This window comes from Triticum dicoccoides, chromosome 3B (assembly GCF_002162155.2).
Source record: "Triticum dicoccoides isolate Atlit2015 ecotype Zavitan chromosome 3B, WEW_v2.0, whole genome shotgun sequence".
In the NCBI taxonomy this organism is placed as follows: Eukaryota; Viridiplantae; Streptophyta; class Magnoliopsida; order Poales; family Poaceae; genus Triticum; species Triticum dicoccoides.
Window position 1 is genome coordinate 619,236,944 of NC_041385.1, and position 17,313 is coordinate 619,254,256.

Below are 17,313 nucleotides of genomic sequence, written 5' to 3' on the forward strand. Positions count from 1 at the left end.
CGGGGCCTCGGGTAGAGACGTCGGGCGCGCCGGCGAGGGTGCGAGGTTGAGTGGCGGCGGGGGAGCGTGCGCGACGGCGAGGGTGAGTCGCGTCCAGAGGGCGTGCGCGCCTGCTGGGTGGGGTGGGGTGGGGTCAAACCTGGGCAACTGGGCCATGCCTGGCAGGCCGGCCCGTTAACAGGCATGCCCAGCCCATGATGGGCCTGCCCGGCATGTGGCCTGCCTGGGGAAAACAATCCAGGACCATAAGGTGACCAATGCGGCGAACATGGGAGCAACACACTACAAAAGCCAATATAGGAAGGGCAACGCTACGCGTCCGCCGGTAGATGTCTAGTAAACATTCACCACCTCGACAGCCATCGGATCTCCGCGAATGAGCCGCCCGATCTAACTCCTAGCACGCGCGCGTTGCCTTACCGACACATTAATTCCTGAAACAACAAACCAGTTGCAGAAACAATGGTCGCGTTGCAGAAACAATTCCTAAAACAACGATCGCATTGCAGAAAAAATTCCTGAAACAACGTCTGCGTTGCAAAAACAACTACCATGTTGCAAAAAATTGGAGATTGCAAAAACAATTCCTGAAACAACGGCCGGGTTGCAGAAACAATTCCTGCAACAAGACCCCTGTTGCAAAATTTGCAACAACATCGCCAGCGACGGTGGAGGAGAGGGCGGAGAGGAGGCGGAGGAGAAGCTGCGGGTGGAGCGACAGGGTGCTGGGGGCGGCGACGAAGAGGGTGTTGAAGGTGGACAGGAAGAGGTGGGGCGGGCGGCGGAGGCGGAGGACGGAGAGGAGCAGCAGGAGGAGGAGCCGCGGGGAGGGCGGGGACGGGAGGCGGCGGAGCAGGGTGAGCGCGTGGGGAGAAATAACTGGAGCGAGATCCGTACCTGCTTGGATTGTGGTGGCCGCTGCCGCTCCCGAAGACGAAGTCGTCGTCACGGCGGTAGGTTAGCCCCGGCCACGCCGCTGCCCTCCCAGATCCACACCTCGTCGCCTCTCCCAACCCAGCGAGCACATGCCGCGGCTTCAGCTGCAGGGGCGTTTTCCTGAAACAACGGCTCTGTTTCAGGAAAACGAACGCGCGTGCCGTGGGAGCGGGGACGCTCTCGTCCGTCCGATGAAAGAGACGATCCGACGGACGCGGAGCCGGCGGACGCGGCGCGCGTGATCGGTCGGTTGCACCATAGCTTTTCCCATATAGGAACCCTCAACAGAGAAAGACACAGCTATGAGGCATAGACACCATCGCCGGCAAACTGCCTGATTGGGCCAACAATGAGCGACTTTCTACACTTTTTGACATCACTAGTAGAAAACAGGGCTTTGGTTCAGGCCAGATAAGCCCATTAGTCCCGGTTCAGTCACAAACCGGGACCCATATGGGGGCATTGGTCCCGATTTGTGAGGCCAGGGGGGGCTGCTGGGCCTCGTGGGGGTATTGGTCCCGGTTCGTCTAGCCCCTTTGGTCCCGGTTGATAGGACGAACCGGGACCAATGGGCCTCGTTCCTGGTCCACCATCATTGGTCCCGGTTGGTGTCTTGAACTGGAACCAAAGGGTGTCCTTTAGCTCCGGTTCTAGCTAGGAACCGGGACCAATGTGATGCTTATATATACCCCCTCGCCGGCGAGCAGAGCACTCCACACCGCTCTGTTTTTTTTGGCCGGCGAGGGAAGGGCTTTGTGGTGCTCTAGCTCATCTCCTATGCACATGAGGTGTTCGATGGAATACCTGGGCCACACTACTTAAGCTTTCTCCTCTTCAAGCTCGACCTCCAAGCTCCATTTTACTCAATATTTGTCTAGGTTTAGCGGTCTGTCACGTCTCGTCCCTGTCTTGACCGCCGTCGATCGCCCGCGCCGATCTCGTCGTCGGCACCACCGTGGTGAGCCTCTTGTTCTTATCTTCTTTCTGAAAGGAAAAAATTCTTACTTGTATGTTTAGATAGATACTTGTATAATTTTCTTACTTTTATTATTGCTTCTTATTATATAGTGCGATGGTTTTGGTATCCGTCCCCGTTGGTCCTCGTCCTGTCTATGATTCGGATGTGGTATATATTATCTTTTATAATTATTTGGTTCATTTATTGTTTATGACAATTATTCCGACCAATGTGACATAGATTTTATTTATCTAGGAGGTATGTGAACCGGAAATTCCAACCAACCCTATTGTCGAGAGGTTAAATTTAGTTGAAGAAGAAACCAATTTCTTGAAGGAAAAAATAAAAAAATTGAGGAGGAGAAGATGATATTGGAGTTGCATGTTGCGGATGTCGTCGATGATCACAAGATCAAGATGGGTGCAATGCTATTGAAGATTAGAAAGATTAAAAAATATGCCATTCATACCGAGGCTTGGTATCATTATGTCGTTGGATCAATTGTTACCTTGGTTGTGATTATGATCGCATTTGTTTTTGCATTGAAATGTTTTACATAGTTTCAATGTATGGTTTAATTAATTAGATGCTCTGGAGAGCTATATGTTGTTCAATGAGAACTATGTATGTACTTTGGTTTTAATGTGATGATGAAGTTTTATTAATTTGGTCACTTAATTATCTATTCATGATGTTCTGTAATGGTTTTTGCCAAACTTAATTATATATAATGCATGCAGATGAACCGGCAATGGATGTACGGTGACAGACACACCTCCGAGTACATTAAGGGCGTGCATAATTTTCTCGAAGTGGCTAAGGCAAACAAGCGGAATGGTTTTATGTGTTGTCCATGCCCTATATGTGGGAATACGAAGTCTTACTCTGATTCGGAAACCATTCACACCCACCTACTTTATAAGGGTTTCATGCTACACTATAATGTTTGGACCAAGCACAGAGAAATAGGGGTTATGATGGAAGACAACAAAGAAGAAGAGGACGATGACAACTATGTGCCCCCTGAATACGGTGATGCTGCAACGGGGGAAGCTGTTAAAGATCAAGAGGAACCAGACGATGTGCCCAATGATGATCTTCGCCGGGTCATTGTTGATGCAAGGAGACAGTGCCAAAGTCACAAGGAGAAGCTGAAGTTCGATCGCATGTTAGAGGATCACAAAAAAGGTTTGTACCCCAATTGCGAAGATAGCAACACAAAGCCCGATACCATACTGGAATTGCTGCAGTGGAAGGCAGAGAATGGTGTGCCTGACAAAGGATTTGAGAAGCTACTGAAAATATTGAAGAAGAAGCTTCCAAAGGATAACAAATTGCCCGACAGTACGTATGTAACAAAGAAAGGTTGTATGCCCTCTAGGATTGAAGTTGCAGAAGATACATGCATGCCCTAATGACTGCATCATGTACCATGGTGCGTACGAGGATTTGAACGCATGCTCGATATGTGGTGCATTGCGGTATAAGATCAGACGAGATGACCCTGGTGATGTTGACGGCGAGCGCCCCTGGAAGAGGGTTCCTGCCAAGGTGATGTGGTATGCTCCTATAATACCATAGTTGAAACGTCTGTTCAGAAACAAAGAGCATGCCAAGTTCATGCGATGGCATAGAGAGGACCGTAAGAAAGACGGGAAGTTGTGAGCACCCGCTGACGGGTCGCAGTGGAGAAAAATCGAGAGAAAGTACTGGGAGGAGTTTGCAGGTGATGCAAGGAACGCATGGTTTGGTTTAAGCACGGATGGCATTAATCCTTTTGGGGAGCAGAGCAGCAATCACAGCACCTGGCCCGTAACTCGATGTATCTATAACCTTCCTCCTTGGCTGTGCATGAAGTGGAAGTTCATTATGATGTCAGTTCTCATCCAAGGCTTTAAGCAACCCGTCGATGACATTGATGTGTACTTAAGGCCATTAGTTGAGGAACTTTTACAACTGTGGATTGGAAATGGTGTACGTGTGTGGGATGAGCACAAACAGGAGGAATTTGACCTGCATGTGTTGATGTTTGTCACCATCAATGATTGGCCTGCTTTCAGTAACCTTTCAGGACAGACAAACAAGGGATACCACGCATGCACGCACTATTTTAGATGACACCGAAAGTATATACCTGGACAAATGCAGGAAGAATGTGTACTTGGGGCATCGTCGATTTCTTCCGACCAACCATCAATGTCAAAAGAAAGCCAAACATTTCAAAGGCGAGGCAGATCACTGGAAGAAGCCCGCCATGCGTACCGGTGATCACGTACTTGCTATGGTCAATGATTTAAATGTAATCTTTGGAAAGGGTATCGACGGACTATCTGTTTCGAATGATGTTGAGGGACGCGCACCCATGTGGAAGAAGAAATCTATATTTTGGGACCTATCCTACTAGAAAGACCTAGAGGTCTGCTCTTTAATCGACGTGGTGCACGTGACGAAGAACCTTTGCGTGAACCTGCTAGGCTTCTTGGGCGTGTGTGGGAAGACAAAAGATACACCGAAGGCACGGGAGGACCTGCAACGTTTGCACGAAAAAGACGGCATGCCTCCAAAGCAGTATGAAGGTCTTGCCAGTTACACCCTTACCAAAGAAGAGAAGGAAATCTTCTTTGAATGCCTGCTCAGTATGAAGGTCCCGTCTGGCTTCTCGTTGAATATAAAGGGAATAATAAATATAGCAGAGAAAAAGTCCCAGAACCTAAAGTCTCATGGCTGCCACGTGATTATGACGCAACTGCTTCCGATTGCATTGAGGGGGCTTCTACCAGAAAACGTTCGATTAGCCATTGTGAAGCTATGTTCATTCCTCAATGCAATCTCTCAGAAGGTGATCGATCCAGAAATCCTACCAAGGTTAAGGAGTGATATGGCGCAATGTCTTGTCAGTTTCGAGCTGGTTTTCCCACCATCCTTCTTTAATATCATGACGCACGCCCTAGTTCATCTAGTCGACGAGATTGTCATTCTGGGCCCTGTATTTCTACACAATATGTTACCCTTTGAGAGGTTCATGGGAGTCCTAAAGAAATATGTCTGTAAACGCGCTAGGCCAGAAGGAAGCATTTCCATGGGCCATCAAACAAAGGATGTCATTGGGTTTTGTGTTGACTTCATTCCTGACCTTAAGAAGATTGGTCTCCCTCAATCACGGTATGAGGGGAGACTGAGTGGAAAAGGCACGCTAGGAGGGGACTCAATAATATGTAGGGACAGGCATTCTTGGTCTCAAGCACACTACACAGTTCTACATAATACTACCTTGGTGACCCCGTATGTCGATGAACACAAGAACATTCTGCGCTCTAAACACCCGGACCAGTGTGATGACTGGATTACATGTGAACACATCAAGAGTTTCGGCAGTTGGTTCCAAACATGTCTCAGGTGTGACAACACTGTTTCTGGTGACCTGTACTCGTTAGCGAGGGAACCATCTTCGACTGTAATGACTTACAAAGGGTACGAGATAAATGGGAATACATTTTACACGATCGCCCAAGATCAAAAGAGCACCAACCAAAACAGTGGTGTCCGCTTTGATGCAGCAACCAAGAGGGAAAAGGACACATATTATGGTTACATAGTGGACATATGGGAACTTGACTATGGATATGATAATAAGGTCCCTTTGTTTAAGTGCAAATGGGTCAATCTGTCAGGAGGCAGGGTACAGGTAGACCCACAGTACGGAATGACAACAGTGGATCTAAACAATCTGGGGTACACAAGCGAACCATTCGTCCTAGCCAATGTTGTGGCGCGGGTTTTCTATGTGAAGGACATGTCTACCAAACCGAGAAAAAAAAGATAAGGAAGAGGATACATCATACGATGAGCCAAAGCGCCACATATAGTTCTTTTAGGAAAAAGAGACATCGTGGGATTGGAGGGCAAGACAGACATGTCTGAAGATTATGAAAAGTTTCATTAAATTCCTCCCTTCAAAGTCAAGGCTGACCCAAGCACCCTGTTAAACGATGAATATTATCCATGGTTACGGCGCAAAAAGCAAAGGACACAAGCGAAGAAAAAGTGAACAAATGAAATCACTTTGTAACAGATGATTTTTCGTCTGAAACCCTGATACTTCCAAACAGATTGTCTGTTTTGTACACGAAGTGCATCCAATTTTCGTCGTAACCCTCTCAACTTTTTAGCACACGCTATGTGGGTGAAATGATGATACCATGCCCACTTTCAACCTTTTCGGAGTTCATTTGTAGTGCTTTTCAATTTAAGGGTCATTTAGCTCAAAAAAAATCAGTACATGCATGGAAAATACCAAATGAAGTCAGAGAGGGTTGAAAATTGATGATGTGGCTTTGAATGGTGCATTTTGAACACACAAAAAGTTTGGAGTTCAAATAAATTCAAAAAAATGGAATCCCTTTGTAACAGACGAGTTTTCGTCCGAAACCCTGATACTTCGAAAGAGATTGTCCATTTTGCACAAGAAGTGCATCCAATTTTTGCTGTAACCCTCTTAACTTTTTAGCACATGCTACGTAGGTGAAATGATGATACCATACCAACTTTCAATCTTTTCAGAGTTCATTTGTAGTGCTTTTCAATTTCAAGGTCATTTAGCTCAAATAATGAACTAATATCAAAAGGAATGAACTAATAGCAAAAAGAATGAACTAAAAATAATCAATTAAAATATTCTGTTATGATCAACTAAAACAAAACTATAATATCCTTCAATAGCAAAAAGAATCGACTAAAAAGCTTTTAGAAAACTCCAATAGCAAAAGGAATCAACTCAAAAAACTTTTATAAACCTCTAATATTCTTGAAACTAAAAATATATAAAATTTATGCAACCAAAATTATCAAAGTATTTTCTGTTCAAAACATTAAAAGCAAAAAGAATTTTCATAAAGAATTTTTTTTGTTGGAAACTTTATTAGCAAAAAGAGTTATCATAAAGAATTTTTGTGTTAGAAACTAAAATAAAAAAATCTGTTTTTGAATATAATGATAAAACACAGTAAGATTAAATAGCAGGAAAAATAATCACTCAAAAATCTATTTTTATAGTAAAGTTATTCAAAAACTAGTGATTCACACAAATTTCAAAAAATTCAAATTTAAACTATTCAAATTGGAAAACAAATGGCACTAACAGAAAGTTTATAATTTTTATTACCTAAAAGCAAAAAGAACTAAAAAATAAAGCAAAAAACAAAAGAAAATAAATAATGCAAAAAACAAAAAAAATGGAAAAAATGCCACCTACTAGGCCACCACGGCCTAAATACGACTAGAAACCCAACCATGGGCCAGGATTCAGGCCCGCGGAAGGCCCATCAGGCATAGCAGTGTCAGATTAGGCCCGTAAGCCTGCAATGGAGATGACCTCGAGAGGGGTGCGGCAGTGGGGCTTATAAACCACTACACGCCCCTCTCAACTAGCGAGGCGGGACTAAAGGTTTTGGCCACACGCAGCACGAGGCCTTTGGTACCGGTTGGTGCCACCAACCGGGACCAAAGGCCTCTGTTTTCCGCCCTTTGGGCTGCTGAAAAGAGACCTTTGGTCCCGGTTGGTGCCACGAACCGGTACCAATGCCCTGGGTATATAAGAAACCACTTGGCAGTTTTGACGAAATCCATCACTTCTTCTCCCCGACGCCCCTGCTCCTTCTTGTCGTTGTCGCCGCCCGACACCCCTGCTCCACCTTGTCATCGCCGCCGCCACCGACGCTGTCAGGCTGAAGGAAATATGCCCTAGAGGCAATAATAAAGTTATTACTTATTTCCTTATATCATGATAAATGTTTATTATTCATGCTAGAATTGTATTAACCGGAAACATGATACATGTGTGAATACATAGACAAACTTAATGTCACTAGTATGCCTCTACTTGACTAGCTCATTAATCAAAGATGGTTATGTTTCCTAACCATAGACATGAGTTGTCATTTGATTAACGGGATCACATCATTAGGAGAATGATGTGATTGACTTGACCCATTCCGTTAACTTAGCACTTGATCGTTTAGTATGTTGCTATTGCTTTCTTCATGACTTATACATGTTCCTATGACTATGAGATTATGTAAATCCCGTTTACCGGAGGAACACTTTGTGTGCAACCAAACATCACAACATAATTGGGTGATTATAAAGGTGCTCTACAGGTGTCTCCTAAGGTACTGGTTGAGTTGACGTATTTCGAGATTAGGATTTGTCACTCCGATTGTTGGAGAGGTATCTCTGGGCTCTCTCGGTAATGCACATCACTATAAGCCTTGCAAGCAATGTGACTAATGAGTTAGTTATGAGATGATGCATTGCATAACGAGTAAAGAGACTTGACCGTAACGAGATTGAACTAGGTATTGAGATACCGACGATCGAATCTTGGGCAAGTAACATACCGATGACAAAGGGAACAACGTATGTTGTTATGCGGTTTGACCGATAAAGATCTCCGTAGAATATGTGGGAGCCAATATGAGCATCCAGGTTCCGCTATTGGTTATTGACCGGAAACGTGTTTCGGTCATGTCTACATTGTTCTCAAACCCGTAGGGTCCGCACGCTTAAGGTTTGGATGACAGTTATATTATGAGTTTATGTGTTTTGATGTACCGAAGGAGTTCAGAGTCCCAGATGAGATCGGGAACATGACGAGGAGTCTCTAAATGGTCGAGACGTAAAGATCGATATATTGGACGACTATATTCGGACTTCGAAAAGGTTCCGAGTGATTCGGGTATTTATCGGAGTACCCGAGAGTTACGGGAATTCGCCGGGGAGAAGTATTGGGCTTTATTGGGCCATAAGGGAAATAGAGAGGGGCTGCCTAGGGCAGGCCGCTTGCCCCCCAAGGCCTAGTCTGAATTGGACTAGGGGGAGGGGCTGCGCCCCCTCCTTCCTTCCCTTGTTTCTTCCCTTTCCTTGACTCCTACTCCTACTACATGGAAGGGGGGGAATCCTACTCCCGGTGTGAGTAGGACTCCCCAGAGCGCGCCATAGTTGAGGGCCGGCCCTCCCCCTCCTCTCCTCATTTATATACGGAGGAAGGGGGAACCCCATAGACACAACAATTGATCCCTTGGATCTCTTAGCCGTGTGCGGTGCCCCCCTCCACCATAATCCACCTCGATAATATCATAGCGGTGCTTAGGCGAAGCCCTGCGTTGGTAGAACATCATCATCGTCACCACACCGTCATGCTGACGGAACTCTCCCTCAAAGCTCGGCTGGATCGGAGTTCGAGGGATGTCATCGAGCTGAATGTGTGCTGAACTCGGAGGTGCCGTTTATTCGGTACTTGGATCGGTCGGATCGTGAAGACATACGACTACATCAACCGCGATGTGCTAACGCTTCCGCTTTCGGTCTACGAGGGTATGTGGACACACTCTCCCCTCTCGTTGCTATGCATCACCATGATCTTGCGTGTGCGTAGGAAATTTTTGAAATTACTACGTTCCCCAACAGTGACATCCGAGCCTGGTTTTATGCGTAGATGTTATATGCACGAGTAGAACACAAGTGAGTTATGGGCGATACAAGTCATACTGCTTACCAGCATGTCATACTTTGGTTTGGCGGTATTGTTGGATGAAGCGGCCCGGACTGACATTACGCGTACGCTTACGCGAGACTGGTTTTTACCGCCGTGCTTTGCACACAGGTGACTAGCGGGTGTCAGTTTCTCCAACTTTAGTTGAACCGAGTGTGGCTACGCTCGGTCCTTGAGAAGGTTAAAACAGCACTAACTTGACGGACTATCATTGTGGTTTTGATGCGTAGGTAAGAACGGTTCTTGCTCAGCCCGTAGCAGCCACGTAAAACTTGCAACAACAAAGTAGAGGACGTCTGACTTGTTTTTGCAGGGCATGTTGTGATGTGATATGGTCAAGACGTGATGAGATATAAGTTGTTGTATGAGATGATCATGTTTTGTTCAAGTTATCGGCAACTGGTAGAAGCCTTATGGTTGTCTCTTTATTGCATAAGATACAAGCGCCAAATAATTGCTTTACTTTATCGGTATGCGATAGCAATAGTTGCAAGAGCAATAGTTGGCGAGACGACCATGTGACGACACATTGATATAGATCAAGATGATGGAGATCTTGGTGTCATGCCGGTGACGATAGAGATCATGACAGTACTTTGGAGATAGAGATCAAAGGCGCAAGATGATCATGGCCATATCATCTCACATATTTTGATTTCATATGATGTTTATCTTTTATACATCTTATTTTGCTTAGTTCGACAGTAGCTTTATAAGATGAACTCTCACTAAATTTCAAGGTATAAGTGTTCTCCCTGAGTATGCACCGTTGCGAAAGTTCTTCGTGCTGAGACACCATGTGACGATCGGGTGTGGTAGGCACTACATTCAAATACAACAGGTGCAAAACAGTTGCACATGCGGAATACTCAGGTTAAACTTGACGAGCCTAGCATATACAGATATGGCCTCGGAACACTGGAGACCGAAAGGTCGAGCGTGAATCATATAGTAGATATGATCAACATAGTGATGTTCACCATTGAAAACTACTCCATCTCACGTGATGATCGGACATGGTTTAGTTGATTTGGATCACGTGATCACTTAGATGATTAGAGGGATGTCTATCTAAGTGGGAGTTCTTAAGTAATATGATTAATTGAACTTTAATTTATCATGAACTTAGTCCTGGTAGTATTTTGCAAATTATGTTGTAGATCAATAGCTCGCGTTATATCTTCCCTATGTTTTTATATGTTCCTAGAGAAAAACTATGTTAAAAGATGTTAGTAGCAATGATGCGGACTTGGTCCGTGATTTGAGGTTTATCCTCATTGCTGCACAGAAGAATTATGTCCTTGATGCACCGCTAGGTGATGGACCTATTGCAGGAGCAGATGCAGATGTTATGAACGTTTGGCTAGCTCAATATGATGACTACTTGATAGTTTTGTGCACCATGCTTTATGGCTTAGAACCGGGACTACAAAAACGTTTTTGAAACGTCACGGAACATATGAGATGTTCCATGAGATGAAATTGATATTTCAGACTCATGCCCGTGTCAAGAGGTATGAGACCTCTGACAAATACTTCGCCTAAAAGATGGAGGAGAATTGCTCAACTAGTAAGCAAGTGCTTAGATTGTCTGAGTACTACAATCACTTGAATCAAGTGGGAGTTAATCTTCCAGATAAGATAGTGATTGACAGAGTTCTCTAGTCGCCATCACTAAGTTACTAGAACTTGATGATGAACTACAGTATGCAAGGGATGACGAAAACTATTCCCAAGCTCTTCGTGATGCTGAAATCAACGAAGGTATAAAACAAGAAAAGGCATCAAGTGTTGATGATTAAACAAGATCACTAGTTTCAAGAAAAGGGCAAAGGAAAAGAAAGGGAACTTCAAGTAGAATGGCAAGCAAGTTGTCACTCCCGTGAAGAAGCCCAAAGCTGGACCAAAGCCTGAAACTAAGTGCTTCTACTGCAAAGGAAATGGTCACTGGAAGCGGAAATACCCTGAATATTTGGTGGATAAGTAGGATGGCGAAGTGAACAAGGGTATATTTGATATACAAGTTATTGATGTGTACCTTACTTGTGTTTATAGTAGCCCCTGGGTATTTGATACTTGTTCGGTTGCTAAAAAATAGTAACTCGAAACAGGAGTTACAGAATAAACAGGGACTAGTTGAGGGTGAAGTGACGATGAGTGTTGGAAGTAGTTCCAAGATTGATATGATCATCATCGCATACTCCCTATACTTTCGGGATTAGTGTTAAACCTAAATAAATGTTATTTGGCGTTTACGTTGAGCATGAATATGATTTGATCATGTTTATTGCAATACAGTTATTCATTTAAAGTCAGAGAATAATTGTTGTTCTGTTTACATGAATAAAAAAGTTCAATGGTCATACACCCAATGAAAATAGTTTGTTGGATCTCGATCGTAGTGATACACATATTCATAATATTGATGCCAAAAGATGCAAAGTTGATAATGATATAGTGCAACTTATTTGTGGCACTGCCGTTTGGGTCATATCAGTGTAAAGCGCATGAAGAAACTCCATAAAGATGGATTTTTAGAATCACTTGGTTATGAATCATTTGATGCTTGCGAACCGTGCCTTTTGGGCAAGATGACTAAAACTCCGTTCTCTGGAACAATGGAACGAGCTAGTGACTTATTGGAAATAATACATACTGATGTATGCGGTTCAATGAGTATTGATGCTCGTGGCGGGTATCGTTATTTTCTGACCTTCACAAGATGATTTGAGCAGATATGGGTATATCTACTTAATGAAACACAAGTCTGAAACATTTGAAAAGTTCAAAGAATTTCAGAGTGAAGTGGAGAATCATCGTAACAAGAAAATAAAGTTTCTACGATCTGATCATGGAGGAGAATATTTGAGTTACGAGTTTGGCCTTCATATAAAACAATGTGGAATAGTTTCACAGTTCACACCACCTGAAACACCACAACGTTATGGTGTGTCCGAACGTTGTAACCGCACTTTATTGGATATTGTGCGACCTATGATGTCTCTTATCGGTTTACCACTATTATTTTGGGGTTATGCATTAGCGACAGTTGCATTCACTTTAAAGAGGGCACCACCGAAATCCGTTGAGATAACGACTTATGAACTATGGTTTGGCAAGAAACCAAAGTTGTCGTTTCTTAAAGTTTGGGGCTGCGATGCTTATGTGAAAAAGTTTCAACCTGACAAGCTCGAACCTAAATTGAAGAAGTATGTTTTCATAGAATACCCAAAGGAAACTATTGGGTACACCTTCTACCACAGATCCGAAGGCAAGATATTTTTTGCTAAGATGGATCCTTTCTAGAGAAGGAGTTTCTCTTGAAAGAAGTGAGTGGGAGGAAAGTAGAACTTGATGAGGTAATTGTACCTTCTCCCGAATTGGAAAGTAGTCCATCACAGAAATCAGTTCCAGTGATTGCTACACCAATTAGTGAGGAAGCTAATGATGATGATCATGAAACTTCAAATCAAGTTACTACAGAACCTCACGGGTCTTCCAGAGTACGGTCCGCACCAGTGTGGAACGGTAATCCTATTCTGGAAGTCATGTTACTAGACCATGATAAACCTACGAACTATGAGGAAGCGATGATGAGCCCAGATTCCGCGAAATGGCTTGAGGCCATGAAATCTGAGATGAGATCCATGCATGAGAACAAAGTATGGACATTGATTGACTTGCCCAATGATTAGTGAGTCATTAAGAATAAATGGATCTTCAAGAGGAAGACGGACGCTGATAGTAGTGTTACTATCTACAAAGCTAGACTTGTCAAAAAAAGTTTTTTTTGATAAAGTTCAAGGTGTTGAATACAATGAGATTTTCTCACTTGTATCGATGCTAAAAAGTCTGTCCGAATCATGTTAGCAATTGCCACATTTTATGAAATCTGGCAAATAGATGTCAAAACTGCATTCATTAATGAATTTATTAAAGAAGAGTTGTATATGATGCAACCAGAAGGTTTTGTCAATCCCAAAGGTGCTAAAAAATTGTGCAAGCTCCAGCGATCCATCTATGGACAAGTGCAAGCATCTCGGAGTTGGAATATACGCTTTGATAAGTTGATCAAAGCATATAGTTTTATACGGACTTGCAGTGAAGCCTGTATTTACAATAAAGTGAGTGGGAGCACTACAGCCTTTCTGATAAGTATATGTGTGTGACATATTGTTGATCAGAAATGATGTAAATTTTTTTTGGAAAGCATAAAGAAGTGTTTGAAAGGAGTTCTTTAAAAGAAAGACCTCAGTAAAGCTACTTACATATTGAGCATCAAGATCTATTGAGATAGATCAAGACTCTTGATAAGATTTTCAATGAGTACATACCTTGACAAGATTTTGAAGTAGTTCAAAATGGAACAGTCAAAGAAAGAGTTCTTGCCTGTGTTGCAAAGGTATGAAATTGAGTAAGACTCAAATCCCGACCACGGCAGAAATAAGAAAGAGAATGAAAGTCATTCCCTATGCATCAGTCATAGGTTCTATAAAAGTATGCCATGCTATGGACCAGACCTATTGTATACTCTGCCCTGGTTTGGCAAGGGAGTACAATAGTGATCTAGGAGTAGATCACTAGACATTGGTCAAAATTATTATTAGTGGAATAAGGATATGTTTCTCGATTATGGAGGTGACAAAAGGTTCGTCGTAAAGGGTTACATCGATACAAGTTTTGGCACTGATCCAGATGACTCTAAGTCTTAATCTAGATACATATTGAAAGTGGGAGCAATTAGCTAGAGTAGCTCCGTGCAGAGCATTGTAGACATAGAATATTTTCAAAATACATACTGCTCTGAATGTGATAGGCCGTTGACTAAACTTCTCTCACAAGCAAAACATGATCATACCTTAGTACTCTTTGGGTGTTAATCACATAGCGATGTGAACTAGATTATTGACTCTAGTAAACCCTTTGGGTGTTGATCACATGACAATGTGAACTATTGGGTATTAATCACATACAGATGTGAATATTGGTGTTAAATCACATGGCAATGTGAACTAGATTATTGACTCTAGTGCAAGTGTGAGATAGAAGGAAATATGCCCTAGAGGCAATAATAAAGTTATTACTTATTTCCTTATATCATGATAAATGTTTATTATTCATGCTAGAATTGTATCAATCGGAAACATGATACATGTGTGAATACATAGACAAACTTAATGTCACTAGTATGCCTCTACTTGACTAGCTCATTAATCAAAGATGGTTATGTTTCCTAACCATAGACATGAGTTGTCATTTGATTAACGGGATCACATCATTAGGAGAATGATGTGATTGATTTGACACATTCCATTAACTTAGCACTTGGTCGTTTAGTATGTTGCTATTGCTTTATTCATGACTTATACATGTTCCTATGACTATGAGATTATGTAACTCCTGTTTACCGGAGGAACACTTTGTGTGCAACCAAACGTCACAACGTAACTGGATGATTATAAAGGTGCTCTACAGATGTTTCCTAAGGTACTTGTTGAGTTGACGTATTTCGAGATTAGGATTTGTCACTCCGATTGTCGGAGAGGTATCTTTGGGCCCTCTCGGTAATGCACATCACTATAAGCCTTGCAAGCAATGTGACTAATGATTTAGTTACGAGATGATCCATTGCATAACGAGTAAAGAGACTTGACGGTAACGAGATTGAACTAGGTATTGAGATACCGACGATCGAATCTCGAGCAAGTAACATACAAATGACAAAGGGAACAACATATGTTGTTATGCGGTTTGACCGATAAAGATCTTCGTAGAATATGTGGGAGCCAATATGAGCATCCAGGTTCCGCTATTGGTTATTGACCGGAAACGTGTTTCGGTCATGTCTACATTGTTCTTGAACCCGTAAGGTTCGCACGCTTAAGGTTTCGATGACAGTTATATTATGAGTTTATGTGTTTTGATGTACCTAAGGAGTTCGGAGTCCCGGATGAGGTCAGGGACATGAAGAGGAGTCTCTAAATGGTCGAGACGTAAAGATCGATATATTGGACGACTATATTCGGACTTCGGAAAGGTTCCGAGTGATTCGGGTATTTATCGGAGTACCAGAGAGTTACGGGAATTTGCCGGGGAGAAGTATTGGGCCTTACTGGGCCATACGGGAAAGAGAGAGGGGCTGCCAGGGCAGGCCGTGCTCCCCCCAAGGCCTAGTCCGAATTGGACTAGGGGGAGGGGCTGCGTTCCCTTCTTTCTTCCCTTTTCTTGACTCCTACTCCTACTACATGGAAGGGGGGAATCCTACTCCCGGTGGGAGTAGGACTCCCCAGGGTGCGCCATAGTTGAGGGCCAGCCCTCCCCCTCCTCTCCTCCTTTATATACGGAGGAAGGGGGCACCCCATAGACACAACAATTGATCCCTTGGATCTCTTAGCCGTGTGCGGTGCCCCCATCCACCATAATCCACCTCAATAATATCATAGCGGTGCTTAGACGAAGCCCTGCGTCGGTAGAACATCATCATCGTCACCACGACGTCGTGCTGACGGAACTCTCCCTCAAAGCTCGGCTGGATCGGAGTTCGAGGGACGTCATCGAGCTGAACGTGTGATGAACTCGGAGGTGCCGTATGTTCGATACTTGGATCGGTTGGATCGTGAAGACGTATGACTACATCAACCGCGTTGTGCTAACACTTCCGCTTTCGGTCTACGAGGGTACGTGGACACACTCTCCCCTCTCGTTGCTATGCATCACCATGATCTTGCGTGTGCGTAGGAAATTTTTGGAATTACTATGTTCCCCAACACAGGCTTCTCAACATCGCCGTCGCCGCCGCCACCGACGCTGTCAGGCTGCTCAACGTTGCCGCTGCCTCCGCTGACGCCCTCTGCCCCAACGACGACGCCGATCCCCGCGCCCCTGCCCGCCCCGACACGCCGCCCACCGTGCATTGGCGCCCCCTGTGAGCACCAGCCTGCTCCCGCACCCCTCCCCTGTCCCGCGCCCCTGCCCTGCCCTGCTGCCGCCGGCGCCGGCTCTGGCGCCGTGCCCCTACAGATGTTTTTTAGATGTACTTGGTCAATTTTTAGATGTTTTTAGATGCTATTTTTAGATGTTGTTAGATGCTATTTTTAGATGTTTTTAGATGCTATTTTTAGATGTTTTTAGATGTTTTTTAGATGCACTTGGTCAATTTTCTGTAGTATATATATACATATATAGATGTTGTTAGATGTTTTTGTATATATATGAAAACTTGGTCAATTTTTTCTCTGGTAGATGATGATGATATTGATATATGAAAACTAGCTTGGTCAATTTTTTTGTACTAGATGATGATGATATATGAAAACTTTTTTAGATGTATATATATGATGATGATGATGTAATCTTGTTCAGTGATATATATGATGATGTAAATTTGTCGATATATATACCCCCTCCCTGATAACTTCGACATGAGGGGGGGGGTCGATATACCCCCTCCCAGATAACATTTTTTTCTATGTATATGTCGTCGTTGTCAATATACCCCCTCCCTGATAACTTCGACATGAGGAGAAGAAGAAGGAAAAGAAGAGGAGAAGAAGAAGAGGAGAAAAAAAAGAGGAAGAAGAAGAAGAAAAAAAGAGGAGAAGAAGAAAAAAATAGAAATTTTTCTATTTTTTCTTCTTCTCCTCTATTCCTTCTTCTTCTCCTCTTTTTTTCTTATTTTTTGTTCTATTTTATCTTATTTTTCTTCTTCTCCTCCTCCTCTATTTTTTCTTCTTCCTCCTCTTCTTATTTTTTTATCGAGAACGAGGGTGTCGGGAACTAGGGTAGAGGATCGAGGGTCGTCGAGGGGTCGAGGATCGTCGAGGGTCAAGGATTGTCGAGGGGTCGAGGGTACGTCGAGGGTCGAGGGTCG